This window comes from Gambusia affinis, linkage group LG01 (genome assembly GCF_019740435.1).
Source record: "Gambusia affinis linkage group LG01, SWU_Gaff_1.0, whole genome shotgun sequence".
Lineage (NCBI taxonomy): Eukaryota > Metazoa > Chordata > Actinopteri > Cyprinodontiformes > Poeciliidae > Gambusia > Gambusia affinis.
Window position 1 is genome coordinate 25,136,296 of NC_057868.1, and position 16,162 is coordinate 25,152,457.

At 40.6% G+C, this 16,162-nt stretch overlaps 1 long non-coding RNA gene across 1 annotated transcript in view; it reads left to right on the forward strand.

Moving 5' to 3' along the window:
- Positions 1-6,869: 6,869 nt before the first annotated feature.
- LOC122833757 overlaps positions 6,870-16,162 on the forward strand; it is a 105,371-nt gene continuing 96,078 nt past the window's right edge. The window contains exon 1 of the long non-coding RNA XR_006371053.1: positions 6,870-6,921. This is a non-coding gene — a long non-coding RNA (uncharacterized LOC122833757). The remainder of the gene's footprint in view (positions 6,922-16,162) is intronic.

The window sequence follows — 16,162 nt, forward strand, 5'->3', positions numbered from 1 at the left end:
GATACATGACTGCGAGTGGGTGGATGAGGAGGTGACTCATGTATCCTGCAGCTCAGGGAGAAATTTAGATAGATGACAGCTAACAACTCTGATCAAATTTCCCCACCTAACACAAACATGGACAACACCAAAGGATCTACAGAGTTTGTTGTAGCTGTTTTAAAAACTAGGTAGTTCTTCAGGTCAGGTGTATAATAACTCACTTCTCTTAAGCATTTTGTTTCTGTTGTTCAGTCAAGGTACTGAAAATCTACACCAGTGAATTGCCCAGGTTCAATTCTCACATCTAAAATCCTCACAAAGGATTTTCCTCAAAAAGGAATGAGGAGTCTTTAAATTGCAGCTGAATTTTAAAGCAACTAAATTTTTTGATTACAAAGAAAGTTCCACATACAGAGGAATATATCACATAGCTTATTCACAGGTTAAATCCATGTGAACAGAAATCCATCCATCCATCCATCCATCCATCCATCCATCCATCCATCCATCCATCCATCCATCCATCCATCCATCCATCCATCCATCCATCCATCCATCCATCCATCCATCCATCCATCCATCCATCCATCCATCCATCCATCCATCCATCCATCCATCCGAATGAATGAATGAATGAATGAATGAATGAATGAATGAATGAATGAATGAATGAATGAATGAATGAATGAATGAATGATCATGAGGGACTGCTGCCTTTCTCCAGCAGTCATTGAATGAGAGGCAGTATAAACCCTGAATAGGTTGCCAGTCTATCACAGCGCAGCTCTTTGCACGTCAGCTTCCGTGTTCGGGCATAAGCGGCTCAGTCGCTTCCGGTCTATTAAGAATGGCATTTTACACTATAGGTCAGAAGTGGCCAACCCTGGTCCTCCAGAGCCGGTGTCCTGCAACTCTTAGATGTATCTCTACTTCAACACACCTGAGTCAAATAATGAGGTCATTAGAAGGACTCTGGAGAACCTGACTGCACTTGGGAGGTGATTCAGCTCTTGGATTCAGGTGTGTTGGATCAGGGATACCTCTAAGAGTTGCAGGACACTGGCTCTCGAGGACCAGGGTTGGCCATCTCTGCTATAGGTGCTTGCAGGACTTGCCCAAGGTGACAATTAATGATGTACATCGATCCAAAGCCCCAACAAGTAAGCTGAGAAGGATTTTAAGGGGAGTTTTACTTTCTTTAAACTTTGTAGCTAACATTAACTTTAGCTTATGCTAGTAGGCATTATTCTCGACATTTTTCTTGTAAAATTGTGCTATTTAAGTAGCTAAACATTTTAATCAATTCTAACGGACAATGTTTTTCCTTGACGTTGTACTTATTTTCAAGTATATTATATGTGTTTATTGTAACAGAGACCATGTGACGGGGGACGAAGCACAACAAGCCCCATAGTTTCAGAGTTCGAGTTCAGCTGACTGTGCAGGTTCAAAGTGGTTACTTTTGGAAAAATATGGACTTGTTCCTTAAGGTCTCCATGTTATTTAGTTTTATTACGTTTGCATGCTTCTTGTGAAGAGCTGGAATGGCATGGTGTTTACAGCAGTGTGTATAGGCAGATCAGTTGCTCGGCTGTTTGGCTCTTGTCTGCCCACTCGTTCCCATACACTCGCTCTTTGAGGCTGAATACAGATGTGATTCACACAGGAGACTGCTCCTTTATTTATCATCCCCCGTAGTTTTAGGCTGAAGAAGCTAATCCGGAGTGAGGTGAAGGTTGCAAATTTTGTTGTCCAGTGAATATTTACGAGCCACCGTCTTCTTAATTCAGGGTCCATGAAAACTTTGAAAGCCGATTATATTAGGAAAACAACAATGTTCGCAGTATTGCTTTATGTCTGCAATATGACTTTGTCTTTTCTAGCTGTCATGGTAACACACAGCGGTTCTGTATTTCACTCATGCGGATGTGACGTCAGCGCCGTACGTGCAAAGACCCCATTGAGAAAGAGAATACAAATCAATAGACACATAAATCAAATAATTAAAGAACTGAGAAAACATATTTCTATATTGAGAAAATTCTGAAATGATAGAAATATCTAAAACTTCTAAAACATGTCCCAGGAGTCTGCAGTCTTTACAATCTAATGAGTAAAATAAAACACGTTTAGATTATAAATCTAAACAATTATAAAGGTCACATGACCTTTATAATTGTTTATCATTTTTTGGTAAATAGATGCTATAGATTAAAAAAAACCCCACCATTCTGGAAGAGAAAAATAAAAATAGAAATTGATACATTTTGTACCAATTTTCATCCCATCGTTTAAATATACGATCGGTGAAATCGTAGGTATAAAAAGTATATAGTTTCCAACCTAAAGTAGAAAAAGTAAATCCAGAAAAAAATTACTGGTCCTTTTACTGACATTATTTAATTATTCCATGACAAACTGAAAAAAAAATCCTTAAAACCTGTATTTGCTGTTAAATCTAAATTAGTTGGTCCTCAGCCAAAGCTATTGAAAACCATTGTGGAAGGTTGGAGAACCCCGCATAAACCGTAATATTTAACATAGAAATAAAAATAATGTAGAATATTTGTAATAATAAATAATGCTATTGAATTGTATAAGCAGTATTTGCCTCTAAATAATTTGATTATTATTACCTGTTTCTTTATATGGTAGTAGTGCACCTTCTGTACTTGATCTCAGTTCATTCATCTACCAACTTCCTGCTCTTCTACCTACCCAGTCATCTCCTCTGTCCCCTCCCCAGTGACCCTCACCTTCCCCTGTCCCTTGACTTTCCTCCCCTGCGTTTTCCTTGCCCGGTTTTCTTGCCTATGGATGATACAGGATACCCATGCTCCAATTTCACCCTCTCATCATGACATCCATTAAAGTGGCGCTCAGTCCTGGGCCCCTGTTGGCCTGACAGCACATTAGCCCTCGGCCCATTGAACGCCAACAAGGACCAGCTCTGAATTATTGATACCAACACAACTAATGAAGAAACCCTATCTCAGCTCTTTTTTATTTCTCTCTCTTTCTCACACACAGACACACACACCTCTACACACACAGTTTGAATGCCCAGAGAAACATACACACACAGCTTTTTGATGTTAACTATCATCCCACCTGCTTGCATCTCATTTAGAGAAGCATATTCTCAGTTCCTGCAGAACACTGAATTCCTGTTCTTTTCAACAAAATGTTTGCTCGGTTGCCCAAAATGCTGATGAGGGACTGTTGATATTTTCTCTTTGATTCTAGGTGATATTTGCATATTTATATCTACAGGTGCTTTGTTTTAGGAGCTTTTTTGTCATATGATTTTATACAGTCTCTGATAAGTCTGATTGGGTGTTTGTGGCATTAAAGTCTGCCTCTGTTTACATACAAAGTCATACAGCGTCTTTTCAAAACAATTCAACCATTTTACATTTTTCACATTGCAGCCAAACATTGAATTTTATGAAAAGAACTTACACAAATTTGTGCAGAATTGTCAAGTGCTAGGAAAATGATGCATGGTTTCCAAAATGTTTTCTCAGTAAAAGCATTTCAATCATTGACACTCACATTTTGCTGCAATTATTAGGGTTGTTGATCTGATGTAAGGTGAACATCTGACCTAGCCTCATGTCTTCTTGAGCTTCTATCACAGTAATGACTGTAGTTAGAAGGATGTGTCATAATGTTTTAGATTTGTTCCTGGTTCAACACTCCTGAATCAAATGATGGAATATTTCCAAGCCTTTGTAGATCTTGAGTCAGCTGTGTTGGAGCAGGGACCAAAATGAGAACTGCAATTCACTGATGCTTCAGAAGCTGCCCAGCATTTAGCTTGATCAGTCTTCTGGTCAAATAACTCAGAGCAGTGTTCCTGTCCATGCTGAAGAATATCATCCTCCTGTATGACTCTGTAAAATCACGTTTCACCCAAATACAGAGTGTTCAGTATGATATGATGTTTTTTCCATAAAACAGTGTCTTTCCATAAAAACAGTGTTTGAGAGAAGGTCCACAAAATTAGTTTAATTCTTCTTACAAGACGTCTTGTGGTTTCTTTACAGTAACAACTTTGGAAGATTAGAGTCAGTGACCATGTGTACACAAGTTTCTAATATACTTCCTTCTATTCATCCCATCATCTATACCAGCCGTCAAAGGTAATGCAGTAGCTGGTGCCTATCAGTGGTCAGTGTGTGTGACACACACACACGCACAACTAACAATAATGATTCTTGACTATTGGAAGAACATAAAATATCTATGTAGAAATACTCCAGACCTTTATTCAAACATAGGACCTTCTGGCTTAAAAGGAAATGTATTACCAACTGCTCCACCTTGCTAATATAAGACAATAAGAGTTTCTCAAAAACTATTTTATAATTTCTCCTTTAACAAAAATTTCCAGAAATGTCTTCACTCATACCAAAAACAAACAACCAAGGTAGATGATCTTTTAAAGTTTTTTCTAATTCACTGTAGCAAATCCCTGAAACACAGAACAGCTGGATTGATACTGAAATTACACTACATAGGTGGACTTTTTCCTGTTTTACTTTTCGGGCGCGATGGTGGCACGGCAGTAAGAGTTTGCCCTGCAGGTGGACGATTCAATTCCCCACTCCATCCACCTCAGTTGTGTCCTTGGGAAAGAAGCTTGATCCACCTTGCCTGCTGTTGATCAGAAGAGCCGATGGCAGAAGCCTGTGGCAGGCTGGGCAGCTGTGGCAGCAATTCAGTAGCTTGCCACTGATCATCAGTGCACAAATGGAAATGATTGGTTTTATTGTAAAGCGTCTTTGAGAACCCTTTGAGGATTGAAAAGGACTGCATAAGTCTGACATCATTTCATTATTTAATTTCCCTTTGGTACCAATGAAGTATTTTTAATTTGAATTGAACTAATTTGGTGATAAAGTGACTTCTAAAGGGAATTCACTTCACTATATTGATTTTGAGGTATCAAAGTAAAACACACTGAATGGCATAATTTCCTAAATTCTATTTGACAAAAGTTTAAAAATCATACATCATCATACATTTCTTCCACTCTACTGTATATCTCATATAATTAAAACAAACACACTCAGGTTCGAAGTCATTTCAAGGTACCATGGAGGTATGCAGCGGAGCTCCTTCACAGAGAGGTACTGGAGGTGTCAGCCCATCTCCTTAGTATTCACTCCAACATCCTTTGACTCACAGCCTCAGCCTGAGAGCGTGAGAATGAAAGTGGGAGAATACAGTTAGAAAATAAAAAGCAAAACATCAGACTCACGTGGTTATATCTGTTGTGTTTGCAAGCAGGCCAGCCCAAGGGGATTAGTTTTTTGACAGTTTTGTTAAGCCTTCTCTAACGCACCAAGCTATTCGGTAATGTCGGGGCTGTGATTTTAGAAAACGTCTCTCCCAAGCTGTCCTATGATTTCTCCTTCATGAAGGAGAAACTGGAAGGAGGAAGCAGTTCGGGAACATGACAGCGGACATTTTTCTGAGTGGCTTCTAGTGTGGTGGAATTGGACCATAAAACAACTGTCTGTGAAGCTCCTCTTCAATTAGTGAATGCCTTGCTGAGGTCCTGCTTAATTCTCTCCTGGCTCTGACAGCTTTCTCTCTCTTTGTCTGCGTTTCCTTCTGGTCGTCTCTTCTTGTCTCTCCACGTCTCTTCATCCTCTGTCAGTTTGTGTTTAGTTTAATCTCTCCCTCCTTTTCTGCTTCCTCCGCTCTGTCGCTTCCCATTTCATCTCTTCTTTTTTTTTCCCTGGCATCCCCACCCACCATTCCTCTTCCCCACTGCTCCTGCTCTCCTGTCTGAATTCCAATCCCTCTGACAAAAGCTCAGACGATAAAATGTCTAACTTTGCTTGAAAGGGTCAGGAGATGGAAGGAGGGAAGGACAAAAAAGGTTAATCCTTTAACAAGTCCACATAGGTGTGGAGTCAAGGAAAGGACAGAGAGGGGAGGGCAGGAGAGGGAAGAGGTGGAGAACAAGTGCTGTAAACAGATGTAGGAGACTGGGCTCTTACAGGGGGTGAATGTGAAAAATGAGAGGGAGATGGCATTTTCAGTCAAGCTCTGTCTCTCCTTCATGACTTCCACTCTGCATGATGACAAGTGTGTACCGTCGCTCCCATTGGCCAAGTCTGCCACCAATCAGAGCAGAGGCATGTAAGGTGCCTTTAGGTTATACCCAGCCCCAAAAACAAGAAGCAGAGAGAAAGTGAGACTGGGAAAAGAGAGTGTGTGTGTGTGTGGGTGCAGGTGTGTGTGTGTTTTAGACCAAAGCAGGTGCTGCCTTTACATAGCAAGGAGGACGTTCCCCAGTTTTTTTTGTTTTCTTTTGAAGCCTCCTGTGAAATGGTACAGATGAAAGGAAAGTGCTTGTCAGCTGTTTGCTGGAGACCACTGCATTTCCTCTTGGCTGCTGTGGAGTAGAAGATCAGGGCTCTGTAGCCTCCCCTTGTGATTGGCTGTCACACTTTAGGCTCAACCTCCCTACCCCTGCCTCTCTCTCTCTCTTTCTCCCTTCACCGTCCTCTGCTCCTCACACTGTCCTCAGGCATACCTGAGCCACTGCTGCAGAACACTGGATCCCTCCTCATTCATGCACTAACATATCCACACTCACACTCACAAGAGCACCGACGCGCTCTCTGTTCCACACACACAGTCTTTCACCTGGAGAGGGCAGGCGCAAGGACGACATGTGCAGCAGCAGTAGCAGCAGCAGCAGCAACAGCAGTCTGTCTCCACATCCAGCACTGCCTCTGAGTTGCGTCTTTCCGAGTGGAAGGGGGGGACGACTCTGAATTTTTATTTTGGGGGTTTTTTGGAGCAGTTTTGATGTTGTATCTCGGCAAAAGCAGTAGAGCCTCGGGCTAGTGGGGGGGACACACCGGCCAACCCCAGGGGATACCAAAGGCAACACAAACCCACACAGCATGATTCTGGGTGAGTTGTCTCTGTCTTTCTTTCCTTTTTTTCGGTGCACAGGATTTTGGTCAGCCACTAATCCCTACTTAAACTTGGCCACCAGCAGCTCCTGATTAATGCCATGTTCTGCTCCGTCTGGTGCGCCTGGATAAATCCTTTAAAGTCATGGTCAGCGTGCGTAATTACGACAGTAGTGTGCCATTACTGAGGCAGGTGTGAGTGATGACAGTGAAGGTCAAAGTGTTTCAGAGCTGTTTGGTCACATGACCAGACTCAACCATTCCTGTGTGTGTTGCCAGAGGAGGAGAGCTGACAAGGATGCTTTCGTCCAAACTTACTGATAAGGGATGGAAATTTATACAAATAGAGAGGACCACGTGGGGAATTTCATCTCTTGAGATAACACAGCTTCTTGGGGGAAAAGAAATAATGCGACCATTTACAGGGAATGAGCCAGTCTCCACCAGGCAGGACATGTTAGTTTGCAGTTAATCTTGCACTGTTGCTTTGCTTTGAGTCAGCCTGCTAGCAGTTCCTTCTTTAGTATGCAGCTCTCATACTGGCCATGCTTGAAGGAGGGACTTCTGTGTGCATTCATATGGAGGATGAGTCCAGCTACTGTTTAAATAGGATAGATATAGGTGTTCTAGAGTATTCTCATGTGTGTATGGCCGTTTCTATGAGACTGTGTGTGTGTGTGGGGGGAAGTTTTGAGGGGGGGACTCAGCTTTGCGAATGTGTGCGTGTATGCGTGTGTTTGTCTGTGTTGCTATGTGCTCTGAAGGAGAGGCCACTTTGTTTTAACGCATGCCTGGGCTGATTCAGGCACCGCTCCGCTTCTCTGCCCACCCGGCAGGCATGTTTTTCATGCAGACATCTTTAATGATTATAGGGAGTCGTGTAGACTCTTGACTGTGAGGGCCGGCAGAAGTATGCATGTTGAAGAGCGTGCATGTAGAGTTAGCGAAAGCTGTGAAGTATATATACATATAAAAAGTTGGGTTTTACCAAATTGCACATTGAATTTTTTCTTTTTTTGCAGCTGGTCAAAAGTGAATATTTTGACTTAGCAATTAGACGAGTACTGTCTTGTTTGGGTTGCAGGTGGTAGCAGCTGCAGTAAATGATATTCGACCTGGACGTGTTAACAGCAGCACAGCTACGCCACTTTAATGGTTTTAGCTTAAGGTAGTTGGGGCCTGCCCATAGCAATGCATAAGGAGAGCAGTGGCTGACTTGCGAAGCAAGTCAGTCACTGCCTCCATGCATTGCATGGCAGGCACCTATTGTTCTACACCCAATAGAATGTCTCTTTATTATTATTGGGGCTGCCCATAGCAATGCATGAGAGCAGTGACTGACTTGCGAAGCAAGTCAGTCACTGCCTCATGCATTGCATGCAGGCACCTAGTGTTCTACACCCAATAGAATGTCTCTTTAAGTATTATTATTTATTATTCTTCCGTCACCCGGAATGCGGCTCGTACCGCTGCGAGCCCACCCACAAAAGTGGTATCAAAACGTGCGGCTCGATCCCGGGAGGTGTGCTATTACTTCTGGTGGGATTTGGAGTTACCATGGCGACGTAAAAGCAAAAACGACCCCAAAATCACTAACGAGCTCACCAGGTGAAATCTCGTCAAGGGACGAAGCAACCTCTAAATCTTAAAATACCCTATTTTTGAGGATTTTCTGTGTCGTCATAACTTCATGTAGAAACGCCATTCAAACTTCATTTTGTAGATACGTCCGTGATCTCTTTTAAAGTGAAGACAGCACGTCAATATGTATTATGGTTTGTCCACAACTTCTTTCTAAGCGACCCAAAGTTTTTGATTTTGGAAAAATCAGAGTGTGAAGCCGCTCCGCTAGAGTGAGAGTCAGAGCGACATTTTGACCCCAAATCATTTTTTAACTCGCCCTCACGCTCACAAATATTGCATGATTGGTATGAAACTTGGTCATGACATTGATACGCGTGCCTGCTCCGGTCAAATGTTTTCAAAAATTATCTAGCGCTTACAGTTTTCTCTGCAGGTGCGTCAGAGCAAAGTCATGCGCCAGGGTAGCAGACAGATCTCACTGATTCACTTCCATGTATTTCTGAAAAATTACAGACCTTGGCACACACTTTTTTATCTCATCGCTGTTAATACTGTGAGTGAGGTAGAGATATGAATGGCGGGACTATGTGAGACGACAAATAGCCCTCTCATATGCTTCAAACGGTTTTCGAATATGTATTACGGTTCCCGAACGGGAAACAGTTTTTTGCAATGCTTTTTAGTCAAACTGGCTGGCTCAAACAGAGAATTGTCTCCCCCTGGATGTCTCACTCACAGCTGGCAGAGAGGATTATTTACCATGGCAACGGAACACATGAGGCCAGAGCAGCTGATTTATGGGAGGACACTCTGGAATGAGCTGGCCTTTAGAACTACTTGTGTTTTGGGCATTTTATAACTGATTTTTACAAACCATTGTTACACACAGGATTAATGTGTCAATTTTAAATAAAGCTTAATGGAAATTTCCCAATAAAAGCCCCAATATCTCTGTCAGGTCAGTGCCTAGGTCTCTGCCTATATAATCTTTCCTCTCTGGCACTGGCTTGCGCAGCAAGCCAGTGCAATGGCATTAACCTTGACCTAATGATAATAAATAGGACTATCAGAACACCATATCTGTAGTTCTAACTAACACTCAGTTAAAACAGAGCTTCCATTTAGAACTACTGGCTGTTTAGGCCAGTAAATAAAAATTTAACCCAAACACTGTTAGGCATTGGATTAGTGTGAGCATTTAATATGAAGCTTATGTTTATATTTCAAAAGAAAAGCCTTCATATTGCCTCAGGTTAATGCATCGCGGCGATGCAATAAAATTAGAATGCTTTATATTCTTCTCTCAGGTTAGAACTGCCTTGCGCAGCAAGGCAGATCATTAAGACAAGACTTTTACCTTAAATAAACTATTAGCTATTTTACTTACTTATTAGTCATTTTAAATATACTGAATTGAGTAAATCAATTACAGAAAACATTCTAATGATAGGTAAAGATATGTTTGGCCTGCTTTGATCAGAAAAACTAACTGCTTCAAACTATTAGTATTCCATCTCTCTGTGTTTCATTGTCATGACAGTTGAGCTGCTCTTTAGAACTACAAAGACTGAAGGTTAGAACTACAACATGGTGGAACTGTCAGTTACTACAGAGGAGGACTGAGCTGGCCTTTAGAACTACTTGTGTTTTGAGCATTATAGAAACGATTTAACACATTCACTGTTACACATGGGATGAGTTTGACCATTTCTTATGATGCTTACTGAAAATTTCAAAATAAAAGCCTTGGCAATTTTTACATCAAATATTTAGTAATTTTTGCTTGACGTGATTGGTTTATCCAAAGCACTCTTAGACACTGGATTAGTGTGGGCATTTAATATGAAGCTTACTGCGAATTTCAAAATAAAAGCCTCAATATGCCCCTCTGAATAGTGCACCGTCAGGGTGCAATGATATCATTCTGCATTATCTGGTTCTCTCAGGTTAGAGCTGCCTTGCGCAGCAAGGCAGTTCATTAGCATTAGCCTTTTAGCTTAAATAAGCTATTACCTATTTTTCTTACTTATCTGCCATGTTTAGTATTCTGAAGGAATTAAGTAAATTACAGAGAACATTCTAATAATATCCCACATGCTACTGAGAGCATTCACGCTAACATTAGCATTTTTGCTCAATTTAGCTAATACACTTACTTTATCATACTGAATGGTGCATGTCCAGTTTACTGAACATTCTACTGATTCTATTGATTTAGCATTGATGACGGGCACACTTTGGCAGGCCCCAGTTAAATTTCTTCAGGAATTTTCTAGTTCTTAACTTCTTCTTCCTATTATTTTTGGTGGGATTTATGAGGCAAACCAGTAAATCCTGAAAATACCCTATTTTGAGGATTTTCATAACGCCATTCAAACTTCATTTTGTAATCTCTTTTAAAGTGAAGACACAATATGTATTATGGTTTGTCCACAACTTCTGACCCAAAGTTTTTGATTTTTGGAAAAATCAGAGTGTGAAGGGCTCGCTAGTGAGAGTCAGAGTGACATTTTGACCCCAAATCTTTTTTAACTCGCCTCACGCTCACAAATATTGCATGATTGGTATGAAACTTGGTCATGACATTGATACGCTGCCTGCTCCGGTCAAATGTTTAAAAAATTATCTAGCGCTTACAGTTTTCTCTCAGGTGCTTCAGAGCAAAGTCATGCGCCAGGGTAGCAGACAGATCTCACTGATTCACTTCCATGTATTTCTGAAAAATTTCAGACCTTGCACACACTTTTTATCTCATCGCTGTTAATACTGTGAGTGTAGAGAGATATGAATGGCACTATGTGAGACGACAAATAGCCCTCTCATATGCTTCAAACGGTTTGAATATGTATTACGGTTCCCGAAAACAGTTTTTGCAATGCTTTTTTAGTCAAACTGGCTGGCTCAAACAGAGAATTGTCTCCCTGGATGTCTCACTCACAGCTGGCAGAGGATTATTTACCATGGCAACGGAACCCAGAGCAGGGAGAGCTGCTGAGGACTACAAATCGCATCACTGTAGTTCGAACTACTAGTTCAGTTAAAACAGAGGAGGACTGAGCTGGCCTTTAGAAAAACTTGCTGCTATGGGCTGTATATAACTCATTTAACCCAGTCACTGTTACACATGGGATGAGTTTGGCCCTTTGACATGAAGCTTACTGAAAATTTCAAAATAAAAAGCCCTTGAAAATTTTTACATCAGGTTATTGCTTTTTGAGCGTTATATGACTGATTTAATCCAATGACTGTTACATACATGGGATGACTTTGACCCTTTCAAATGAAGCTTAACAAAAATTTCAAAGAAAAGCCTTGGGAATTTTACATCATGTAATTGCTCTTTTTGGCTTTATGTGACTGGTTTATCCAAAGCACTCTTACACATTGGATTAGTGTGGGCATTTAATATGAAGCTTACTGCAAATTTCAAAATAAAAGCCTCAAAATGCCCCTCTGGACAGTACACCAGAGGCGGTGCAGTGATATCATTCTGCATTATCTGTTTATCCCAGGTTAGGGAACTGCCTTGAGCAAAGCAGTTGATCTCTGCAACAATATCACCTTTTAGCTTAAATAAGCTATTTTCTATTTTTCAGACTTATTAGCCATGTTTAGTATACTTAATGGAGTAAGTAAATGACAGTAAACATTCTAATGATACCCCACATGCTACTGAAAGTATTTATGCTTACATTAGCATATTTGCTCATTTTAGCTAATACACTTACTTTATCATACTGAATGTTGCATGTCCAGCTTACTTAACATTCTTGTGATTCTCCACATGCTATTGATTACATTGCAGCTTTCTTTAGCATTGATGCTAATTCTTAGCATCACAACGCTGGGTCCAAACCGACGGGCACACTTTGGCAGGCCCCAGTTAAATTTCTTCAGGAATTTTCTAGTTATTATGCTGTCAGTTTTAACTGTTAAGGAGACTGGGCAAAAGTACTAAAATGTGGATTTTATCTTTGCAACGAGGCCCTTTGCAGAGACACACTCAGGCTATGTTGCTTTCACTGCAGATTTTTTACAGCATATTGACCTCATTTAAATTATAATCCTGTAACTTACTGCAAAACACTTTACCTTCATGTCTAATCCCAAAACCAATGCTTCTGCTGATTAAAGGGGTATATATGATCCTTTGAAGTGAGGTTCTGGTACAGGAAACCAGAGTAAATGCAAAATGCACATTTTAAATTATTACGGTATGTCATTTATGAAGGAAAAAACTTTTTCAAAGTCCAAATGTGAAAAACAAATTTATGATCAAGAAAATAATTTGAATGAACCTGCCTGAAGTTATGAAACAGGCAAAAAAGTTTTGATAAAGCAACACATAATTTCCCAATCTACAAAAATATGAAGAACATCCTGTAGGAGAATATCCAGCTTACCTTAAATTTATGCAGAAGCATCATGATCTGAAGCACATCTAAATTGTTTAAGAAAAGTTTTGTAGAGGTCTAGTCAAAGTCTGGACCTAAATCTAAATGAGATCGTTTGGCATGGTGTTCTGGGAAGTTTTTCTTTCCTCACTAAAAAAAACCATAATTTGAAAAATCTAACCTGTTTATTCCTGTCGCCTTTGTTTGTTGGATTATAAATACTGCTACAAATGAACAAATAAAAAAATCTGCAGAGAGGAAACATGCTTTTTCACAATGCTGTGTTGAGTTATTCGGCATTTTTGGTTCTTTTCTGCCAAGAAAGGATAATGTCATTGCAATGACCTTTACCTTTCTGTTACAAGTTGATTTCCAGTTCCAGTCAGAAAATTTCCTGATTGGGCTCATTGATATACACCTTGTAAGGTATGATAAAATTTTTCAAGTTAAATGGCCTGTGCGCCTTGTAAAGAAAGAATATTAAAACATTTGTGTGTGAGCCCTGAACGCTGAGAATACGCCTGAATAAACTGCATGCTTCACCAACTCTGGCCATCAACCTTTTTTGCCCTCTGTTTTTCTGACCTTGAGCAAAAAAAACCTCACCATCAAAGTTCTACCCTTATACTGTGGTTGACGAGCACTGCAGTAGTTCTTGGGACCTGGCAGAGGCTTGTAGCAGCTCTGACGGTGACGACAGTGCAGATAACATCAGCAACTATCTGGTGAGCTTAGCTAACTGGTCGACATTCACTCTGCAGCAAGTTCGGCAGCTTCCGTTGTAGAGTTTGTTGTGTATTAAAAGGTTTGGAGAACTGAGATGAGCTGACACGCTCTCTTAGAAAACAGAAAAGATGCATGCCATATGGGAGGTTATGGTATAACACTAACTTTTGGTTAAAACATCTCTTTCTCCGTTATGTCTTTCCACTGGCACCAGATGTGCTATCATAAAGCTGTCTAGCAACATTCTCCCTCACAAATTCAATTTAAAACCTCTTCACATTGTGTTTTTTTTTTCTTGTTTCATGGGTGTGGACTGGGGGGACACCTCCACCATCTCGAGATCAGTTCATGTTTGAATGTTTTTCCCTGTCTCATCTGTCGTGTCTGTTTGAATCAGACTCTGAGTTCAGGGCTTTCCAGTCTATCTGTCTCTTTGTCTTTGTGTTTGTGTGCCCACGCAGGCCTAATCTGTCTTCATGAAGTCTGCCTCTGTGCTGACCTGCATGCATAGCTGTTGCTTCTGCAATTTACCTATTTTTCTCCACCTCTCCGCCATTGAAAACAGTGTCTCTTAGAAACTCTGCAGTTTTGTGGGGGATTTTTCCCCATTTTTGTCACAATATGCTCACTGTTTAGGGCTAAAAGGATAAAGTAGTTATAGTCAGACATTGGGTATGCATAAAGTGTGGTATAAATTTAAAATTAAGCAAAAAATGCAAACATGATGAATACACACTGAAGCTAGCACTAGGCTGTCGTGGAAAAAAAAACTATTTCCAAGCACTGTTCAGGTGAAATCACTCAATCAGGTTTATTCATATATTGTGCACAATACAGAGAGCTTGTAGGACAACCAGTAATGAAGCAAGTCTGGACGAAAAGCTCAAAAAGCTCTCCCAGGCACAGACAACACATGAGTTTTATACCAAGGATAAAGAATTAACAACAAGGTGCAAGACAGTCTGGTTCTGATGCAGCTGCAGAAAACAACTTCCAACCTTCTGCATGTAACCCAAATAATTCTTTTGCTGAGAGTTCATAAACATTTCATATAATATGACTAGCAGATGTGACCTTATTGTAATTTTTCCATGACATTTCCCCCCTTTTGATAATAAATAAATATGATAATATTTATATTAATCAACACACATTTCCCTCCTCAGTCTTAAGACATAACACAACGGTATCCTGGAAGATGTAACAAAAGGTACATATACGCAAGATACGAAAAACCAACCGGCAGTCCCCTAGTCTACTCTGCAACAATATCACTGTGTTAGGTAGGAAAAGTTATCTTGCAACCCTCCTTGCCAGGGAGGCGGTCCTCTATACCTCACGCTTTGCATTTGGGAATGACGACTAAGGAGTATAAATTAGGCTTCAATTTGCGATGGTGCATTCATCAACTAGAAAAAAGAAGGGATTTTTGAGTTATGGCCTGCTAAATCATTGGTGAGGACTGATCGAGTTAAGAATCAGCCAATTTCTGCAACTGCAGTCTCCATTACCCATAAGGCCCTCAATGAAAACATTGCTTCAAATAGTTGTTTTAAAAATGGGGCAGTATTTTCCAGGCACCTACTGCCATTTTATAGCATAATAGCATGTTTCCTTAAGTCATTATAAAATCCAGTATCCAAATATGACTTAATAGAAATGTGCACATTCTGAATCATGACATTGCTCTTAATCATTTGACAAAGTTTTTACCAGCATTTCTCTGAGAAATAGCATGAATAATGAGCTCAGCAGATGTGCAGTTCCACCAGGTGTTTGCAAATTGCTGCTAGCTAGTCTGGAGGAGCTGAGTGAGAGTCACAGGAAGGGCTGCTTTGTGAGGCAGAAGCTCAGAAGCTTGGAAAGCTAGAAGGCAGCCCGGTCCACCGAGGCAATTTGCACAGTTGAACGGCTGCCATAGGAGCTTAAAAAATTCTTAAAGATGCATAAAATAATCAAGGGAATACTCCAGGTATGTTTTTGATACAGGAGTAGTATTATAAGATAATATAAAGCTTCAAAAAGTTGATTATGCATAATACCTTATAAAATAAATTACACGTATTAGTTGTGACCTAACATGATAGTTTCACACGTTAAACAATGGAGGGACAACTCCACTAAACCTCAGGGAGAACAATAATACGTGTTTGTGTTCTGGACAAAGTAGGAGCTCCCACCCCACCCTGTTTCTGTGTGGCTCACACACTCCATGCTCACAGAGATTTTTTCCTAGGTCAAAAACCCATTATAACAGGTCTTTTTCCCTCCTCACATCCTGCCTTTGCTCCTAGCTATTGCTCCATTTGTTTATGCTGGAGTGACTATGTGTCAGCAGGCTGTCAATACTGTCTGTAAGGGACTTTAATGAATAGGCCTGTTATTGGACTGGTGGGAAGGTAACCCATTGTGTCTGTTAGAGCATCTGTGCGTGTGTGTGGCCCCTTGGTGTGTGTAACACTGCAGAGAAGAGGGAGGTGGAGGCTCCTCTGGCTCCAACAGCTCCATCACCCTTTCTGCAGTGTCCTCTCTCAA